The sequence below is a fragment of the Solea solea genome, chromosome 13 (genome assembly GCF_958295425.1).
Source record: "Solea solea chromosome 13, fSolSol10.1, whole genome shotgun sequence".
Classification (NCBI taxonomy): domain Eukaryota; kingdom Metazoa; phylum Chordata; class Actinopteri; order Pleuronectiformes; family Soleidae; genus Solea; species Solea solea.
Window position 1 is genome coordinate 20,910,094 of NC_081146.1, and position 6,042 is coordinate 20,916,135.

A 6,042-nucleotide genomic window follows, 5' to 3' on the forward strand; every position below is an offset into this window, starting at 1 on the left:
ACAGTGGCTGAAGTAGGAATACGTCTATTATGCATATTTGTACACACATCGCAGGTCATAAAAATGCTGGATGACAACTTGGAGAAAAGAATCAGTTTGGTTGAAAGGTCTCACCACTGAGGACAAATGCTGGAGCTTGAGACTTACAGGGATCCCAGTGGGACAGCATGTCTGAGCCAAATCTGACCACTCTCACAGCAGACCTGAGCCACTCCCTTTCTGCTCCCTGTGGATCTGCTCTGTGGAACCATGCCTGGTCGACAGCAGCCATGTGGAGCTTCTGAAACGCTTTCAGATTTCACTTGGAAATCTATACTGCCAGTAAACTGCACACTACAGTCCTACAGTCTGCCCACTCATATGTACAAATTAGAGTGGTAGCAGCATGCTGTGCACCAAGAAAACCAAGAAAATCAGAGGAGGTATAGCCACGAGCTGGACCCCTGCAGCTGCCACGATAAGGCAAATAAAGCAATTACATTGACAACATGGTGCTGCACATGTTGCCAATGTTCACCTAAAGAACTGTGGACAGAACAAATGACTTAGTTACTCAATTCAATACATTTAGATTTGTTTGTGCTTTTTTACGTGTGAGTGTGTGGCTTTTCACGACGCCTGACAAGGTTCTGGTTCGGATAAACCTAAACCTTAACTATGGGACTCAGTGAGGAGCACATTTGCTACTTAACAAAAGGCTCAGCTAATACAATCAATGCCTTATATTAAGAATATGAATTTAAAAATATAGATAGAAATGACCTGTAAAAATGTGTTCCAAACACTTATTTTGAAAGGATGGAGAGGAAGCGTCATTCTTGCTTCCTGCCTGGTGTTCTAATTCCCCTCACCTCTGCATGTGCTCCGACTGCTGCCTACTCATTTACCCACAAACCCTGGATCTCTCTCCGTGTCGGCGGCGGCGGCGTCACAGCCACACAGAACATCTGCCTCGCTGACACCCACAGTGACCTTCACAGCACCCCCCACACCCCCGCCTGATCAGAGTATAGCGCTGATGGTGAGGAAAATCTACACGGACTGTCGCGAGGTGTCCTCTCCACAGCGAGACTGATATATGTGGTTATCAAGCTATTGATGACATCTTTGGATGTGAGCCAGTCAGGGAGTCTGTGATGATGGAGGATCCTTTTGTTTTTACTCAATCTTCTCACTGTCAGTTTGTGAAACAAGCCGTCCCTTCTCCCTGCCTCATACGAATTCTGCCCTGTAACTGTAGTTCCCAGACTCTGCATGGGTTATTTTTAAGACTTCTTGGTGACAGAGGCTTTGTCATTGTGTCATGATCTGTGCACAATTTATAGCAGCTTAACCCTTCCCACGCAGGTGTACAGCAGGCAGTGGGAGAGTCTTATCCTCCAGAATTATCATGAAATCATAATTAATATACCTAATTGTTGTCAAACTGGGCGATGTACAGAAACAACACACAACACAGAAACATCAAGGAGATGTAGGATGTCAGGTCCACACAGATATCATCAATGGGCATTTGGAACATAAGATTGTTGTATTAATCATATGTGTTGGTTGGGATGGATGCATTTTGAGTTGCATTGCTTCATAAATACAGTCTCTGATAGATTGATACCTTCATGTCGTACGGTGTACAACTTTCCTGAAGCATAAATATTGTGTTTCTCATCTTATTTCCTCGAGACCTCATGATATCCTGCTCGCTAGCATCACCTGCCTACTGCAGCTGCTCAAGCACAAGCGACGGGGTCGCCGGGGAAAGCAGTTAATCTGGCTCCGTCAACTGAATTAAGCCAGGTCTGTTCACTGACACTTGCATAGTTTCTGCACGGTTGCTGAACATCGCGGAGGAGAAAAGTGTGGAGCATAATGAGAGCATGTGCCAAACACAAATTGCATGAGCAGCAGTGAAGGAGTGGCAGCGCAGACTGGAACAGACGGACATTTAACAGGACAGATGCTCGGCGCATCAACAGAGGATGCACGAGGCGCGCCACAGGAACGGCTGACACTGTTGTCAGGTGCAAATAATTCAACACAACACAAATAATGCTTTTACACAAACGCCTTTCCATTCTGAATTTATTTGCACAAGGAAACTTTAAAGTAATATGGCTGCTGCCCTACAATATTATAATATCAGATTTATAGATGTCTTTAATACTGCTTATATATATATATATATATATATATACATGTATATATATATATATGTAGACATATTTATATATATAAAGCATGACTGGAACTTTTTCTGCATTAAACTAAACTACAAACTTTCACATAGCAAAGTGCTGCCAGGCTGTTAAGAACCATAACACAGTTTAATGAGACTTCGAGCAGCTTCCAATCAATATTGTCTCAAAAAATATTAAAGTGTCAATGAACATTTTACTGATGTTCTTGCAACTTGTCAAATATGATAATATAGGTTACTTTTTTATTCATTAGTGAGGTGAAATCTGGCATAAATTGCGTTCCTTCAAAACCTATTTGCTGTTTCACATTAGCTGCATATAAATGCAATTCATAGGAGATGGGTTTGCAGGCTGAGTTCTTCAAAATCAAAGGTCTATCTAATCAATCCTTTTTGTAGAGTGTGGCAAAAGGGAAAAAAAGAAGCATAAATGAGTCTGACAGCACTATCCCTCCTTAACAGCTGGTTTGCAGAGAGAGTGAAAATTGTAACATCACTGTAAGTTCTGTTAGTTGGAAGTGCTGCTGTGAAGACCACGCTAACAAGATCAAGACGAGATTTGTGCCGAGACCTTACCAAGAGCACAAAGCACACTATGTGTAAGTCATCACTAAGAGAAATATGCACTTTTGCTCTAACAGTTCAGTGGTGGACAGTTGAAGATGTCCCAATGTTTTTTCCCTATGACTTGAGCGCCAAAGCAACATTTCTAGGACGTTGAATCTTATTTTCGCTTTTTAGCACGTTTGCATTTGATGATAATATCATTACATTGCCATTCGTTGTCTAAGAATTGCAGTACTGACATTTTGAAATGTTGACTTGGCGCTGCATGATGCTTGATTCCAATAATTATAAATTATCCATATTGCATGTGTGTACGAGACAAAGTGGCCCCCTCTCTCTCTCCATCCAGTCTTGCTTGCGGAGGATGCAAACACACATCAACACAGCAATCTTACAGCTACGTCAGAAGATTGGCATTTATGAGATTGTTTTATGCAATTTTGAAAATGTCGCTCCCTCCTGGGATTTGCGTCTCCCAGTGTGAATGTTGACATTGACTAATCTGCTTTTGGTGTGAATGTAAAATCCATTTTTTTCCCCCTACGTTGCTCAAATGACTGTTGTGTGAATATTTTACACCTACATGTTGTCCAGTTGTAAATCCTTTTATTCATATCCAGCACATAGCTTAGTAATATTTCAAATTCACACACATTTTTCTTATCCTTTTATAATATCCTTAGAGGCCCATATTAAATTATTGAACACATATATTACCCTGACCTCTGCAATGCATTGGCAACCATTGGCTTCTCTTTGGCAAAGCATCTGGAGTCCATCGTTGTCTCGTTGTCACCTTTATGAGAGTTGTGCTGTCTCTTGGTGACGAGAACCATGTTATTTTCCTTGTTCTTTTGACAAAAATGTCTCTCTTTCAATCCTCTTGGAGGACTTTTTTTCTTCTTCTTCTGAAGATGACACATTGTACTCTGGGCTGAATGTGTCCCTATCCTCTCATACTGATGCCTCTTCCTCATCTCATTCATCGATTCTCTTGTTCCTTCTGGACATGTAAAAGAAAAAAAAAACCTACAGCTACTGAAAATTCCACACATGCCTTCAAGGAAGAGGGAACTCAGGATGTTGTCATCTGCAGAGAGAAAATAGAGAGGTATTAATCCACAGCAACAACAATTTTGTAAGAGATGTTTGGCTAGAGATGTGTAGCAGCGGGAAAATGTTCCGTCAAATCAAAATTTAACAACAGGTAATTTGTCAGTAGACTAGCTTCAGTCTCAATTAACAGCAGATGTTATTGGATAGTTTGGTATTGTGTGATTCTTGAGTGGGGGGGGGGGTTCTGTTTGCCTTGCCTGGGACCAATCAAGTCCCATGAAACATCATGTGTGAGGCTACGGAGGAGGTCCGAATTGATTGTATGTGTAAATTATTTCATACTGTGAAGAAAATGACCTTTCTTAGTTGATACATTGATTGTACTAAAGAATAAAACCTGACGTATTTTTTTTTGGTCTCGCAGAGAAAAAAAAAGGAAGCTCTTTCACTTTTCATAGGAAACATTACATGAGGAAATATTACATTTGAAAGTGTGAATGTTACATTTTCATACATGTTATGTTAACATTTTCTATCATAATGATATGCACATATGTGAACATGTAAATAAGTCATGTGATTTTGGCTCAGAAAAGTGAGATCACGTGTAGTTTTGCTTTTATTATTACAGTATACAGTCCGAGTTTTATATTTAATGATTTTAATGTTAAAACACTTAGACTTTTTGACATTATGTTCACTTTTCAGTGTTGTCATCATTATTTTTTATTATTATTATTTGTTGGGTTTAATTAAGCATTTCTGGTTCTGATTCTGAAATGTGACCCTCGGGACAAGAATGCATTTAATTAGATAAACAAATGAGTAAATGTATTACACAGTAATTACACCGTAAAGTCTGTGAACCAATTATGATTAATATGCTGGTGAGAGGCCAATGTGAAGACCACTCACACTAAAACCTTTGTATTAAACGGGAGAAAGTGACAGCTGTCGTTTGGAAGTTTCTGTCATGTTCTATAGTGACTGTAAACACAATGTTGTTGCTTCTACCTACAATTTGAACTTCTCTTCCTGTGAGTGTTTCTTCTTTGTGTGAGGGTGAATGCAGGAGGGCGAGTGACAGACAACCAGACGACTGCTGGGCACACAGAGTGAGCGAGAGAGTGTGACATGTAGCCTTTGCTTATATCTTTTGTGGCCAGATCCATGCTTTGTCTGCCTTTTGGAACTGTGATTAGACAGGAAGGGAAACAGCATGAAACTGCAGATTGAATTATGCATGTTTCCATCTGCTGACAGAGGACGGGGACTGTCAGGCCTCCTCAGTGTCAACACACACACACACACACACATGCTTCACTCATGAAGTTCCTATAGTTCATGAGGCTGCGTCGTCTATAGCAGACACCGTCCCTCAGGTTAACTCTGCCATTCGCTTCACTCTGGTTCACTGACTTGAGAGCAAATGTGAAGCCTGCATCTGTATTCCCAGCAGTGCTCCTCAGTAACCACATACACTACATTGTACTTTAATGGACCACTCACATATTTTACATGTGCTGTCATTTGAGGCTTTAGATGACATTTCTTTTCATTCAGCATAGGTTGCTGGTTCAGTTCCTGGCCTGAGGAATAAAGGCAGAAAACATGACATGTATGAAGAGGGACTAGTAAGTTTGTGACCTGAGGTAGAAGTTCCCCGGCTACATATCCTCACCTAGGTCAGCAGCTGCAGAGGGAGACACAGATCTCCAGAATTCAACATCAGGACATCATCTGCAGAAGGTCGACCAAACTTTCGCTGCCATTTTTGAATTCAGCTGCTCACTTCTTCCTCACTCTGTCAGAAGACGGACCGTAAGTGTGACCACAATGTCCTCAGAAAACTCCTTGGGTGAAAAGCTCTTGAGACGGAGCCAGTGGATGATTGCACAGAGGTCCAGTGATGTCCAGTCTATAAGAGAGTGGCGGTTCGAAATGACCAATTATCAGAAACATGGAAAAAAAAATAAAGAATAGCCATTAGCTATTAAAGTTGCATAACAGATGAGCTGCAAGTGCCCATCACAACAGCCAAATGTCTGAATAATGACTTTGCAAAATAATATGAATTACAAAACAGCGGTAAGAGATAATGACATTATGATCAGTCTCCACTGGACTCAATTTCGGACTTTTTGAATATGAAAAATTCGAGCTCACAATACATTACAATAGCAGACCATGATCTTGTTTGTGCAACTTGGTTGGGCAGCACTGTT

At 40.8% G+C, this 6,042-nt stretch overlaps 1 long non-coding RNA gene across 1 annotated transcript; it reads right to left on the reverse strand.

The window, feature by feature from the left end:
• Positions 1-2,305: 2,305 nt before the first annotated feature.
• Positions 2,306-5,727, reverse strand: LOC131471813 (uncharacterized). The gene is made up of 3 exons (XR_009242031.1): positions 5,499-5,727; positions 5,327-5,406; positions 2,306-3,851 (listed from the first exon to the last, which is right to left on the reverse strand). It is a non-coding gene; the product is annotated as an uncharacterized LOC131471813 (long non-coding RNA).
• Positions 5,728-6,042: the final 315 nt, after the last annotated feature.